Below are 16,720 nucleotides of genomic sequence, written 5' to 3' on the forward strand. Positions count from 1 at the left end.
CTTCAAAATAAATTTCCACAGTTCTGACTTTTTACTACACTTTGGTTCTATCCCTCCTAATCTTTAGCTGTGTATGAAACTCAAATAGTTCTCTTTGATTATATGCCCATCTATCTGTACATTTCTTCAGGTTTCTCGAGGAATAGTCATGGTAATTTCTTTTGTCTGATATAAAGATGAACAATTTGAATCCTTGATCATTTAACATGACTTTCCATAAGATAAGATTAAAAAAATGGTGCTAATAGACCAATTATGGTGGTATTATCACCAAAACAAAGGAGTAAAAAACAAATTGAAGGGGTGAGAAACAGAAATGCACTGGTAAAAGGAGGAAGGGGGAGGTAGAATGGTGAAAATTTTCTCACATAAAGCCTTGTACTGTATATACTGGAGAATTTCTACATAATCTGGAAAGACCTGCAAGAAGTGATACAGAGTGAAATGAGCAGAACCAGGAGAACCTTGTACACAGAAACAAACATTGTGGTACAATTGAATGTAATGGACTTCAATACTAGCAGCAATGCAGTGATCTAGGACAGTTCTGAGGGACTTATGAGAAAGAAGACTATTTACATCCAGAAAAAGAACTGTGGGAGTAGAAATACAGAAGAAAAACATATGATTAATGATATGGTTCAATGGGTATATGATTGGGGATGTTGACTTTAAATGATCATTCTATTATAAATATTAATAATATGGAAATAAGTTTTGAATCATGATACATGTATAACCCAGTGGAATTGCTGATTAGCTCTGGGAGGGGGGAGGGAAGAGGCGAAGGGAAAGAACATGAATCATGTAATCATGACAAATATTCTTAATTAATTAATTTTGAAAAAGCAGTTTTCAGAAAAGAATTCAAAACTATAATTACATTTAAAAATGCCCTTAATCATGATTAATTAGAAATTCAAATTAAAACAACTCTGTGGTACTACCTCATACATATCAGAAATGACAAATGCTAGAGGGGATGGAGAAAAAATAGGTAGACAAATGAACTGCTGGTGATAAACTGGCCCAAACATTTTGGAGAACACTTTGGAACCACGCTTAAAATGACATACGATGTGTGTAACCTTTGACCCAGCATTACCACTAGTAGCTCTATATCTCAAAGATATCAAATAAAAAGGAAAAGAACTTATATGTATCCAAATATTTATAGCAGTTCTTTTTGTTAGGGCAAAGTATAGGAAACAGGAGGGATGCTCATTGATTAGGAATGAATGAACAAGTTGTGGTATATGATTTAAAAGGAATATTATTATGCTAAAAGAAATGATGAGGGCTGTATTATAAGATAAAAATATGGCAAAACCTATATGAAATTATGTAAATTAAGGTGAGAAGAACCAGCAGATATTGTGCACAGTAAGAGCAAGGTCATTATGATGACTGACTGTGAAAGGCTGGATCACTGTGAACAATACAATGATCCCAAATAATTCAAAGGATTCACAAATACTAGAAACCTTCAGAAAAAGAACTGATGAACCCTGAGTACAAAATTAATATAATTTTCTGAATTTTTGCATTTTTTGCAATAAGGCTAATATGGAAATATGTTTTTGATGACTTCACATATATAATTGACAGTATATTGCTTACCTTCTCAGTGGTGTAGAAGAAGGGGTAGTAGAGAAGAAAATTTGAAACTGAAATTTTTTAAATGTGAATGTTAAAAATCATTTAATTATTTATGGAGACAGACACAGACACAGACACAGACAGAGATCAAATGACTTTAAGAATTTGTTCCCTTGGTTCACTTTCCCCAGGCACTGTGACCATCAAAGCAATCTTTCTCAGCTACCCAGACCCTATTTTTGTCTTGTTTCTATTTGGCTACTGATACCCCAAGTTGTCAAAACTGTAAGAAACTTTGAGTCATCTTGCCTAGTGATTCTTAACATTTATTGTGTCATAGAACCCCTTTGGGAATCTAGTATAGCTCATGGAGCTCTTCTATTAGAATAATAACTATTATCATTTATAACTTTGCAAGATGCTTTACAAGTATCTCAATTCATCCTCATGATAACTCTCAGAAATAGGTGAAAGAATACCCCATTTTTCAGGTGAAAGAACTGAGGTAATATAAGTTAACTTGCTCAGGGTCACACAACTAGCAAGTTCCTAAATCTGGATTTGAACTCAGGATTCCTTAATCTTACTTTATTAATTTTATTAATAATTAATTTATTAATTATTGAATTAATTCCTTAATTCAATGTTCTATCCATTGTGCCACCTGTCTTTTTAAATTATTCACTGGCTCCAGTTTAAGAATCCTTAACTTAGTTTAATCCTTTAATTTTGCAAATAAGGAAAGTGAGGCCCAGAAAAAAAATAAATGACTTTCACTGTGTTTCCACAATTGGAAACAGAGCTTGTCTTATTCCCAGGTATTATGATCAGGAAAATTACATGACTTGCCCATATCCAGTCCATATTCTCTTTCTTCCCAGTCCAAGGTTCTCTGCTACTGCATTCAGATAGTGTCATATTTCTTCCTTTAGCTGGTATTAGAAGAGGGGTTAGATTTCTCTTACAACTGGAAAACTCAGAAAACCAAGCATCACATTTAATTTAGTCACTAGTGCCAGCTAGATGGCATACTGGATAGAGTATTGTATCTGGAGTCAGGAGGACTCATCCTCCTGAATTCGAATTCAATTTCAAATACCTACTAGCTGTAAACAGAGCAAGTCGTCCTGTTTGTCTTAGTTTCTTCATCTATAAAATGAGCTGAAGAAAGAAATACTAAACCACACCAACATCATTGTCAATAAAACACCAAATGGGGTCACCAAGAGTCAGATATGACATAATAGTAAAATGTCTTTTTAAATTTATTTTAAAATATGATTTTTATTCAGATAATGGTAATATATTGTTCATACTTGCTCTGTTAAAATACACACACTCATACAGAGATATTCATAGATTACCCGTGGAGCTACTATTGAAAGAAATAATACACATCTAAATTCAAATAATGTACCTAATTTGTAACTCTTATTAAGTACCTTCTCTAAATATTAGGTGATTTTCCTTAGCCCACTTACCACTTGCCCCAAGCAAATTTTTCCTCCCTCTAACAGCCCTCCCTGTTTCAGGCAGCTGTTAGAGTTGAGATGTTCAGGTGTTAAGTGTCTAATTAGCCCATCCAGCAACTCACTGAAAGAGCTAAAGAACTCTGAGTGGCTCTTATTGCCTTCCTTCTGACAATGAGCTTCCAAGTCTTGAACCTCCTGTGTATGCATTCAGTTCCTTCTTGGCATCTTCTCTCTCTCTCCCTCTCTCCCTCCCTCCCTCTCCCTCCCTTTCTTCCTCTCTCTTTCTCTCTCTCTTCCTCTCTCTTTCTCTCTGAATGGATTTTCCATGGGAAAACATTTAACAGCCACCTTCCATCCCAATTGTTAAAAATTTCCCTTTTCACTGAGGGCAACTCTCGTTATCCCAATGGAAAGATACAGACTATTAGAAGGTGTCAGCATATTTTAAAATATATTTTAAACTAAAAAGCATATTTTAAAATATTAGGTAAATTTCTTTTTTTTACCTGTTTTCTTTTGCATCATAGCTATTAGGGAAATATGTTTTGCCTGATTTCACAGATATAATTGGTATAAATTTGCTTCTCTCCTCAAGGAGGGGAGGGTAGAAAGGCAGGGAGAGATTTAGAACTCAAAAAATAATTGTAAAAAAGGTTTATATGTAATTTATAAATATTTAACAAAATAAATAAAATTACATTTAAAACATTAAGTGATTTCCATAAGTACATGGATTTAGAATGAAAAAGTATCCCATTTTATTTTATTTTTATTATTTTTTATAAATTCTTACCTTTCATCTTAGAATCAATACTGTGTATTGGTTCCAAGGCAGAAGAGTGGTAAGGGCTAGGCAATGTGGGTTAAGTGACTTGCCTAGGGCTACACAGCTAGAAAGTGTCTGAGGCCACATTTGAACCCAGGACCTCCCATCTTTAGGCCTGGCTCTTCATCCACTGAGCTACCCAGCTACCCCCAAGGTATCCCATTTTAGATAAAAAGCAAGTCAAGAAAATTAGATTCACCTAATTTCCCCAATGTCATAAGTGACAGAGACAGGCTTTCAATTATGGTTCCCTGACTTGAGAGCTAGTCCACTAAACTCTAGAACTTGATTATAGTTCCCTGAAATATTTACCATAGTTAATATGTGTGTTTGATTATCATTGTTAATTACTAAAGTCTAAAATGAGATGAGTAACCAAAAATTAATTCATTGTACTTCCTTTCCAAGGAATTTTGTTTCCAAGGGTGACTGTATAAGTAATTTTTATCTTGATTATGGACTTTAGCAAATGATACAATTATATTTTTCAAGCCCCACATTTCACATCAGATATTATTTCATGTAGTATTATTTCTTGTTATTTGTTATTAAAAAAACTTGAAGCCCTTACATTTTACATAATATACTAAGATATCTATAATATGCATTGATTTAGAATCTTGAACCTTAGAGACTACATTTCCCACAATCCCCTTTTCCTTTTCCTGTTTGTGTTTCTCCTTAAGTAAGGGAAGTTTTGAGTTCCTGTTTTCCACTGACATGGGGTCTCAGGTTCCATGGTGGAAGAGGGAGTAGTAGCTTTTGGTTTTTGCTAGCCTTACTTCCTCATACTTTAAGATAAATATTTAATAAATATTATTACATATAATATTTGGAGTATTGGATATTAATTTTAATCTTTATAAATATCAATCTGTGCTTAAATAATAAATTATTTTTAAATAATAGAAATTTGCAATTAGGAAGTTTACTAAGACATAGAAAATGTCCTTGCCACAACACTGTAACATTTAAATAAAATATTTCTATATTTCTGCTTATCCAGTAACTGATTGTGTGTGTGTGTTTTCCTTCTGGTATTTTAGTTTGGATATTCAACTTAATTTCAGAAAAGCTATAAACCTTTATTAAACTGGTACTATGCTAACAATTCCTCAGGAGAATAGACTTGTGTCCCAAGTTTCTGATTTTGTCACTGTAAGAGTAGGAAGACTAAGAAAATATGAAGATTACATGGTTTCAAGTTAAAAAGTAACTACAAAATATCATAACCTTAAGCAGCTGCTAGGGTAGAATAGACAAATATTCCAGCGTCCTCCCTCCTCACCTGGGAAACATTCCCCCAATGGCTCTTTCTAGTTCTGTCTTCAGTAGGAAGCAGACCAGAGTGGGTTGGGTCTCATTATCAGGAAGGATAAAAATAAGGGAACTTAAAGGGTGTTCTATGTCTTACATTTTTCACTCTGTCAAGCAGAAGTCACCGAAGCACTAAGTCTTCGGACATGACAGATATGAGTGGACCAAAGGCACAGCTATAGCAAATCATCTTGATTGTAACAAAAGGAATTTCAAACAAGCTTGAACTTTGCAGCAAGCCTCTAGTCACTACTGCCTCCACACCATTGACTGTAAATCTGAGAGCCGAAGCAGTATGGATAATTTACATCAAGCAGGAAGTCAATCCCCATGCACAAAGTTTAGTCCTCTTTGACAACAGATGTAGATAAAGCACTGAATATGAATAAAAGGAGAAGAAATATGTGATTTGTGAAAAGCAGCCTGGAAAATGCTGACTCTGGCTAGTTAGAGACCCATGGGTATAACAGTCTATTAAAGGAGAGCTCGGAAGAAATATAATGGTGCAAAACTGAGGTGAGTATCTAACAGACCATATATCTGATTTGGCGAAACTCCAACTGCAGATTAATGTTGATAAGCCAGTAGGGCCTGGTACATGATGAATCTTTCAAAGAAAATGAAAAAAAAAACACCTTTTTGAGTATATTTTTTAAGTGGGGTGGACACTGAGAAAATATTTCTTAGCTGGGATTCTGAGGAATACTAGAAAGTTGCCTGAATATTCAAAGGAAGAAGTCCAAGCTATCAGAAATCATATGAAAAAAAAAAAGCTCTACATTACCAATAATTAGAAAAAAAAAGACAAATCAAATAAATATTATACTCACCTCCATAAGATTGGAAAAGAAGATAAAGAAGGAAAATGACAAATGTTGGGAGAACTGTAGTAAAATAGTCACATCAGTGTACTATTTTGTGATCTATTCACTATTGGTGAATTATAAATTGGCCCAGCCATTCTTACAAGCAATTTGGAGTTATGTCCAGAAAGTTATCCATTTTAACTGAAAGGTATGTTTTGCCCCAGATATATCGATTACAAGGCTTAGGGAAATATTTATTATATATACATATAACATTTTTATAGTAACCAAAAATTTAAACTAAGGAGATACATTTATATTGGAGGACAACTACATAAAATGTGGCATATAAGTGAACAAATAAAATATTGTTGTGCTATAAGAAATGTTGAAATGGACAGCTTCAGAACCAGGAATTCTATGATCTGAAGAAGAGAGAAGTTAGCAGAAGTAGAAGAAAAATGCATACAATAAAAGCTCTGATAACACAATAATAAAGCAAAGAAAATTAGTCCAAAATATTAGAAAATTAATCTAAAATATTGAATATGTGATATATTATTTATGTCCTGAAATAGAGGTGATGAACTTAGAATGAAGAAAGATATTTACATTTTTGGATATGGGCACAATAGGAATTTCTTTTGATAGATTACTCAACTGTGTATTGTGAACTTAATATTCCAGATTTGTTTTTATTTATTTGCTCATTATGGAGTGGATGTGAAAGCAGTAGTGGGAGAAACAGCTTTTTTTTTGAAATTTTAAAGACATCATAGATTAAAATATTGAAAGATTGAGCTTTGTTCATGATATACAGAAAGAAGGTGTTTGAAAAAGGATTTGAACCCAATTCTTCATGATTCCACAATTTTCCTCTGAATGACTATGCCTTATTACCTCACTTAATTTTTATCATTCCTGTGTAAAGATTAAAATTTTGGGGAAAGCTGAGGCAGGTAGAAATTAGTTTCTCTCTGCAAGGAGTATTATTTTTATGAGGTTTATTAAAGATCAAGGGTTAAAGAAAATACAAGGAAGAGAAGCACGTGCTAGGTGATGAGGCCCACCCAAATTTCACTCACATCATGAGACACATCTGTTTGCCAGCTGAGCCAGGAAGAGAAGACCCTGTGGTGGACGGAGACCCTCTAAATAATGATTTTGCTCTCAGTCCAGGTGAGAACCCAGTGAGATTACAAAGCACTCTGGGGAAGTGGAGCAAGGACTTCTGGGGATTGAAGTCCTGGATTCAAGTATCCATTTTTACAGCTGTCTTGATAAATAAAAATTCTGTAGAGGATGATGGCCTACATTATCTTTGTCAATAATGAATGGAATAAATCTAAGTTTATATTTAACAAATTATATTAATATCAGTTTTTAATAAAATCAATTACATGACCCTAATCAGTGCAATATGCAAAAGGAATGTTAATAAATATAAGCAGATTTTTAGTCTAACACATAATTTCTGATTAAATTAAAAACTTAAAACAGCCTGAAACATTTTTGAACATTCTCAGATCTTCAAGTATTAGCATCATTTAAACTCTCAGAAGATTGGCCTGTGATGGGTTCACAAATAAAAATATTATAAACTATAGATTTATTTCATTTATTCTCCCAGCACATAATTAAATTGTGTTCCCAGTACTCTATGTGAGCTGCAAACCAGGCCTCAGAGAGCTTTATTATGAGTTTTGAGAATCACAGAGTCTCAAGATCTTAAATGGTAACCAAAATATCAAGAAACAACAATTAACTAAAATTTAAAGTTAAGTAGATTTCAACATAAAATGAGGTACATTTGAACATAGCTACATTAAACAAGTTGACCTAATGTCCATTTCTTTGAGCTAGGCAATCTTCTCCCTTCCTATTTGTGCTTGGAATTTGGGGGAATGTGAAGAATGAAAGATAGTTGAAATTCTTCCCTCAAGAAGCCAAGAAGAAGGAAAATTTGACAATATTAACCAAGCATTATCAAGACAAAAATAAACACCAATGATTATTTAACATAAAAAACAGTTTGGTGAAATAGTGTCAGTAAGGGATTAATCAGAGATGATAACTTGGAAGAAGTGGGTTCTGAGCTGGGTTTATATTTTGACTTTGTAATAAATTCTCATTGTGAACTTCTATTAAAATTAAATGGTAGGTTAGAGGCATAGCATGAGACACATGAGGAAGATGATAAAGAGAATTACCCAGCACCTGAAAAATCAACAAATAAGTCATACCTAAGTTTTAACAAGATAGTTTCATCCAGCCTAGCATGGATGTGCTCAATAGGGGTGGAAAATAAAATTGATGAGATGGAGGATAGGAGGAGTAGAGAATGATAGAAGGAAGGGAATAATAAAATTTGCTGGAGATCCAGTCAAAGTATTTTTGAATTTTACATTATAGGCAAAGAGAAACACTAGAAAGTAAAGTATAGAGAGTCTATCTTGGGGATAGAGAGACAGGTTCAAATCCCATTTTGATACCTACTGGCTATGCCACTGTGGCTTCACTTATATTATTATGAGGGTGGATAGGTAGCACAGTAAATAAAAAATGGACATACAGTAAAGAAGACTTGAGTTCAAATTTCACTTTATATACTAAATAGCTTTAAGACCTGTAAAATATAGCAGATATTATTATTATTATTATTATTACTCCCCTCCTCAGAAACTTAAAGTAGCTCCTCATTCCTTAAAAATTAATTTTAATATATTAGCATTCCTTCTTTTGTAAAAAAATAATTAATTTAGAATATCTTTCCATGGTTACATGATTTATACTCTTTCACTCCTATCCTCTCTACCCCCTCCCATAGCCAGCAAGCAATTCCACTGGATTTTACATGTATCATTGTTCAAAATCTATTTTCATATTGTTAATATTTGAAATAAAGTGGTGATTTAAAATTTATAACCCCAATCATATCACCATGAAACCATGTGATCAATCATATGTTTTTCTTCTTCATTTCTCCTCCCACAGTTCTTTCTCTGGATGTGGATAGTGTTCTTTCTCATAAGTCCCTCAGAAGTATCCTGGATGATTGCATAACTGCTACTAAAGAAGTCCATCACATTTGATTGTGCCACAGTGTATCTGTCTCTGTGTACAATGTTCTCCTGGTTCTGCTCCTGGATCTAAGGGCATGGCAGTCTTTAAAAGCCCTTTGGGCATAGTTTCAAATTGCCTTCCAGAATGGTTGGATCAATTCACAACTCCACCAGCAATGTGTATTAGTATCCCAATTTTGCCACATCCCATCCAATATTTATTACTTTGCTTTCATATTAGCCAATCTGCCAAGTGTGAGGTGGCACCTCAGAGTTGTTTTGATTTGAATTTCTCTTAATTATGAGAAATTTAGAAAACTTTTTCATATGCTTATTGATAGCTTTGATTTCTTTATATGAAAACTACCTATTCATTCCCTTTGACGATTTATCAAAAGGGGAATGGCTTGACTTTTTGTACAATAGTTTTAGCTCTTTATAAAGGTGAGAAATTAGACTTTGCCATGGGTTATTATAAGATTTTCCCCCAATTTTCTGCTTCCCTTCTAATTTTGGTTGTATTGGTTGTATAAAAACTTTTTAATTAAATGTAATCAAAATTATTCATTTTACATTTTGTAATATTCTCTATCTCTTCCTTGGTCTTAAATTGTTTCTTTTCCCATAGATCAGACCATTCTATGTTCACCTAATTTTCTTATAATTTCCTTCTTTATATTTATTTACTCATACTGAATTTATCTTGGTGTGAGATGTTGATCTAGACCCAATCTCTCCCGTACAGTTTTCCAATTTTCCCAGCAGTTTTTGTCAAATAGTGGTTTCTTGTCCCAAAAGCTGGGATCTTTGGAATTATTGTATACTATCTTACCAAGGACATTTACCCCAAGTCGTGTCCACTGATCCTCCTTACTATGTCTTAACCAGCACCATATTGCTTTGGTGACCACTGATTACTAATACACTTTAAGATCTAGTTTCAATAGGCCCCCATCCTTCACATTTTTTTTCATTATTTCCCTTGTCATTCTTGATCATTTGTTCTTCCAAATGAACTTTCTTATAATTTTTTTCTAAGTCAGTAAAAAAAGTTTCTTGGTAGTGTGATAGGTATGGTACTGAATAAGTAAATTAATTTGGGTAGGATTGTCACTTTATTATTATATTATTATATGCTCATCTGACATATGTGCAGTTAACGTTTTTCTAATTGTTTAGATCCAGTTTTAATTGCTTGGAAAGTGTTTTGTAGTTGTGTTCATATCATTCCTATCTCTACTAAGCTGAGACATATATAGAAACGCTGATGATTATATGTTGGTTTATTTTGTATCTTGCAACTTTCCATGAGGCTGTTGATTAATTTCACTAGCTTTTTAGTTGATTATCTAGGATTCTTTAAGTAGACCATCATATCATCTGCAAAGAGTGATATTTAGTCTCCTCATTTCCTGTTTTAATGCCTGCAATTTATTTTCTACTATAATTGCTATTGCTAGCATTTCTAGTAAAATGTTAAATAATAGAGGTAATAATGGGCATCCTTGCTTTACTCCTGATCTTATTGGGAAGGCTTCTAACTGATCTCCATTGCATATGATATTTGCTGATTGTTTGATTTGATTTGATTTTTAATTTGGAAATTTTTAGTTAATTAATTAATTTAGAAAAATTTTCCATGGTTACAAGATTTATGTTCTTTCCCTCTCCTTTCCCCTACTGCCTCCCATAGCTGATGCAAAATTTCACTGGATTTTACATATGTCATTGATCAAGATTTGTTTCCATATTATTGATATTTGCACTAGGGTGATAGTTTAGAGTCTACATTGTCAAATAATATCCCCATCAACCCATGTGATCAAGCAGTTGTTTTTCTTCTGTTTTTCCTATTCCCACAGTTCTTCATCTAATTGTGGATAGTGTTCTTTCTCATAATACCCTCAAAATTGTCCTCAGTCATTGCATTGCTGATAGTAGAGAAGTTCATTACATTTGATTATACCACAGGGTATCAATCTCTTTGTATAATGTTCTCCTGGTTCTGCTCCTTTCTTTCTGTATCAATTCCTGGAGGTCATTCCATTTTGCATGAAATTCCTCCAGTTCATTATTTTTTTAGCACAATAATTCCATTACCAACATAACCATAATTTGTTCAGCCATTTCCCTGCCGAAGGACATCCATTCATTTTCCAATATTTTGCAACCACAAAGAGTGTGGCTATAAATATTTTTGTACAAGTATTTTTCCTTATGATCTCTTTGGGTTATAAACTCAACAGTGGTTCTACAGTCCCGGTGAAAGTTACTGCCTGGGGCTTCCGCTGCAGAGAGCTGGTCGAAACAACAGCAACCCTCAGGGCGGGCAAGACAGCCTTACGGGCTGGATCCTGCTATCCAAGTCTCAGTGAAAGTCCTTGCTCTCGGAGCTTGGGTTAGCTGCAGCCCATCCCCCCGCAGGCCGACGAAACAGCCTCACGGCCAGCAATTCTGAAGGCAACTTCCTGAAAGCAACGTGGTCCGACCCTTCCATTCCAGTTCCAGTGAGGCATATTCAGTTTAACCCAGGGAAAGTCATAGAACCATCTGCCCAGGACTAAAGCCTCTGAACACCAGACAGAGACAAGAAAAGCCAATCCTCCACATTCAGAGATGGAAAACTTCACAGAAGCACAGAAGCCCCAAAATACCAAGAAAAATAAGAAGAAAGGGGCGACTTTGGACACATTCTATGGAGCCAAAATACAAAATACAGAGCAGATAGAAGATAATATAAAAGAAAATGCTCCAAAACCTTCCAAAGGAAATGGAAACTCTCCACAAACCTATGAAGAATTTGAATCAGAAATGACCAAAAAGATGGAAGCCTTCTGGGAGGAAAAGTTGGAAATAATGCAAAAGAAATTCACGCATCTACAAAACCAGTTTGACCAAACTGTAAAAGAAAACCAGGCTTTAAAGGCCAGAATCAGGCAGCTGGAAGACAACGATCATGTAAAAGAGCAAGAATCAATAAAGCAAAGCCAAAATACCAAGAAATTAGAAGAGAACATAAAATATCTCACCGACAAGGTGATAGATCTGGAAAATAGGGGGAGAAGGGATAATTTAAGAATAATTGGACTCCCAGAAAAGCCAGAAATAAACACCAAACTGGACATGGTGATACAAGATATAATCAAAGAAAATTGCCCAGAGATTCTAGAACAAGGGGGCAATACAGCCACTGACAGAGCTCACAGAACACCTTCTACACTAAACCCCCAAAAGACAACTCCCAGGAATGTAATTGCCAAATTCCAAAGCTATCAAACAAAAGAAAAAATCCTACAGGAAGCCAGAAAAAGACAATTTAGATATAAAGGAATGCCAATCAGGGTCACCCAAGACCTTGCAAGTTCTACTCTGAATGATCGTAAGGCATGGAACATGATCTTCAGAAAGGCAAGAGAGCTGGGTCTCCAACCAAGAATCAGCTACCCAGCAAAACTGACTATATACTTCCAAGGGAAAGTATGGGCATTCAACAAAATAGAAGACTTCCAACTTTTTGCAAAGAAAAGACCAGAGCTCTGTGGAAAGTTTGATACCGAAAATCAAAGAGCAAGGAATACCTGAAAAGGTAAATATTAAGGAAAGGGGAAAATGTTATCTTCTTCTTTTACTCAAACTCTCTTCTATAAGGACTACATTTATATCAACCTATGTATACTAATATGTGGGGAAAATGGAATGTATAAATAGGGGGTAAAGAAAGACCAAATAGAATAATCATTCTCACACAAAGATTCATATGGGAAGGGGAGGGGAAGAAAACTCCTATAAGAAGGAGAGGAAGAGAGGGGGGGGATTTACTTAAACCTCAATCTCAGGGAAATCAACTCTGAGAGGGAAAAACATCCAGATCCATTGGGATCTTGAATTCTATCTTACCCAACAAGGGTAAGGAGAAGGGAAAACCAAGGGGGGGAGGGGGACAAGGAGAACAAAAAGGGAGGGAAAGAGAGGGGGGAAGGGGAGGGAACAAAAAGGGAGGGACTAAAAAGGGAAACATCAAGGGAGGGGACAAGGGGGACTGTTTCAAAGTAAATCACTGGACTAAAAGGTAGAGCCGAAGAAGAATAGGTTAGAATTAGGGAAGGCAATCAAAATGCCAGGGAGTCCACAAATGACAATCATAACTTTGAACGTGAATAGGATGAACTCACCCATAAAACGTAGACGAATAGCAGAATGGATTAGAATCCAAAACCCTACCATATGTTGTCTTCAAGAAACATACATGAGGCGGGTTGACACCCACAAGGTCAGAATTAAAGGATGGAGTAAGACCTTCTGGGCTTCAACTGATAGAAAGAAGGCAGGAGTGGTAATCATGATATCCGATAAAGCCAATGCAAAAATAGACCTGATCAAAAGGGATAGGGAAGGTAATTATATTTTGTTAAAAGGGACTATAGATAATGAGGAAATATCATTAATCAATATGTATGCACCAAATAATATAGCACCCAAATTTCTAATGGAGAAACTAGGAGAATTGAAGGAAGAAATAGACAATAAAACCATACTAGTGGGAGACTTAAACCAACCATTATCAAATTTAGATAAATCAAATCAAAAAATGAATAAGAAAGAGGTAAAAGAAGTGAATGAAATCTTAGAAAAATTAGAATTAATAGACATATGGAGAAAAATAAATAGGGATAAAGAGGAATACACCTTCTTCTCAGCACCACATGGCACATTCACAAAAATTGACCATACATTAGGTCACAGAAACATAGCACACAAATGCAGAAAAGCAGAAATAATGAATGCAGCCTTCTCAGATCACAAGGCAATAAAAATAATGATTAGTAATGGTACATGGAAAACCAAATCTAAAACCAATTGGAAATTAAACAATATGATACTCCAAAACCGTTTAGTTAAAGAAGAAATCATAGAAACAATTAATAATTTCATCGAGGAAAATGACAATGGCGAAACATCCTTTCAAACCTTTTGGGATGCAGCCAAAGCAGTAATCAGAGGTAAATTCATATCCCTGAATGCTTATATTAACAAACAAGGGAGAGCAGAGATCAATCAATTGGAAATGCAAATGAAAAAACTGGAAAGCGATCAAATTAAAAACCCCCAGCAGAAAACCAAATTAGAAATCCTAAAAATTAAGGGAGAAATTAATAAAATCGAAAGTGATAGAACTATTGATTTAATAAATGAGACAAGAAGCTGGTACTTTGAAAAAACAAACAAAATAGACAAGGTACTGGTCAATCTAATTAAAAAAAGGAAGGAAGAAAAGCAAATTCACAGCATTAAAGATGAAAAGGGGGACAGCACCTCTGATGAAGAGGAAATTAAGGCAATCATTAGAAATTACTTTGCCCAATTATATGGCAATAAATACACCAATTTAGGAGAAATGGATGAATATATACAAAAATACAAACTGCCTAGACTAACAGAAGAGGAAATAGAATTCCTAAATAATCCCATATCAGAAATTGAAATCCAACAAGCCATCAAAGAACTTCCTAAGAAAAAATCCCCAGGTCCTGATGGATTCACCTGTGAATTCTATCAAACATTCAGAGAACAGTTAATCCCAATACTACACAAACTATTTGACATAATAAGCAAAGAGGGAGTTCTACCAAACTCCTTTTACGACACAAACATGGTACTGATTCCAAAACCAGGCAGGTCAAAAACAGAGAAAGAAAACTATAGGCCAATCTCCCTAATGAATATAGATGCAAAAATCTTAAATAGGATACTAGCAAAAAGACTCCAGCAAGTGATCAGAAGGATCATTCACCATGATCAAGTAGGATTCATACCAGGGATGCAGGGCTGGTTCAACATTAGGAAAACCATCCACATAATTGACCACATCAACAAGCAAACTAGCAAGAACCACATGATTATCTCAATAGATGCAGAAAAAGCCTTTGATAAAATACAACACCCATTCCTATTAAAAACACTAGAAAGCATAGGAATAGAAGGGTCATTCCTAAAAATAATAAACAGTATATATCTAAAACCAACAGCTAATATCATCTGCAATGGGGATAAACTAGATGCATTCCCAATAAGATCAGGAGTGAAACAAGGATGCCCATTATCACCTCTACTATTTGACATTGTACTAGAAACACTAGCAGTAGCAATTAGAGAAGATAAAGGAATTGAAGGCATCAAAATAGGCAAGGAGGAGACCAAGTTATCACTCTTTGCGGATGACATGATGGTCTACTTAAAGAATCCTAGAGATTCAACCAAAAAGCTAATTGAAATAATCAACAACTTTAGCAAAGTTGCAGGATACAAAATAAACCCACATAAATCATCAGCTTTTCTATATATCTCCAACACAGCTCAGCAGCAAGAACTAGAAAGAGAAATCCCATTCAAAATCACCTTAGACAAAATAAAATACCTAGGAATCTATCTCCCAAGACAAACACAGGAACTATATGAACACAACTACAAAACACTCGCCACACAACTAAAACTAGACTTGAACAAATGGAAAAACATTAACTGCTCATGGATAGGACGAGCCAATATAATAAAAATGACCATCCTACCCAAACTTATTTATCTATTTAGTGCCATACCCATTGAACTACCAAAATACTTCTTCACTGATTTAGAAAAAACTATAACAAAGTTCATTTGGAAGAACAAAAGATCAAGGATATCCAGGGAAATAATGAAAAAAAACACACATGATGGGGGCCTTGCAGTCCCTGACCTAAAACTATATTACAAAGCAGCAGTCATCAAAACAATTTGGTACTGGCTAAGAAACAGAAAGGAAGATCAGTGGAATAGACTGGGGGAAAGCGACCTCAGCAAGACAGTATACGATAAACCCAAAGATCCCAGCTTTTGGGACAAAAATCCACTATTCGATAAAAACTGCTGGGAAAATTGGAAGACAGTGTGGGAGAGACTAGGAATAGATCAACACCTCACACCCTACACCAAGATAAATTCAAAATGGGTGAGTGACTTAAACATAAAGAAGGAAACCATAAGTAAATTGGGTAAACATAGAATAGTATACATGTCAGACCTTTGGGAGGGGAAAGGCTTTAAAACCAAGCAAGATATAGAAAGAATCACAAAATGTAAAATAAATAATTTTGACTACATCAAACTAAAAAGCTTTTGTACAAACAAAACCAATATAACTAAAATCAGAAGGGAAACAACAAATTGGGAAAAAAATCTTCATAGAAACCTCTGACAAAGGTTTAATTACTCATATTTATAATGAGCTAAATCAATTGTACAAAAAATCAAGCCATTCTCCAATTGATAAATGGGCAAGGGAAATGGATAGGCAGTTCTCAGATAAAGAAATCAAAACTATTAACAAGCACATGAAGAAGTGTTCTACATCTCTTATAATCAGAGAGATGCAAATCAAAACAACTCTGAGGTATCACCTCACACCTAGCAGATTGGCTAACATAACAGCAAAGGAAAGTAATGAATGCTGGAGGGGATGTGGCAAAATAGGGACATTAATTCATTGCTGGTGGAGCTGTGAAATGATCCAACCATTCTGGAGGGCAATTTGGAACTATGCCCAAAGAGCAACAAAAGAATATCTACCCTTTGACCCAGCCATAGCACTGCTGGGTCTGTACC

This window comes from Monodelphis domestica, chromosome 6 (genome assembly GCF_027887165.1).
Source record: "Monodelphis domestica isolate mMonDom1 chromosome 6, mMonDom1.pri, whole genome shotgun sequence".
NCBI lineage: Eukaryota > Metazoa > Chordata > Mammalia > Didelphimorphia > Didelphidae > Monodelphis > Monodelphis domestica.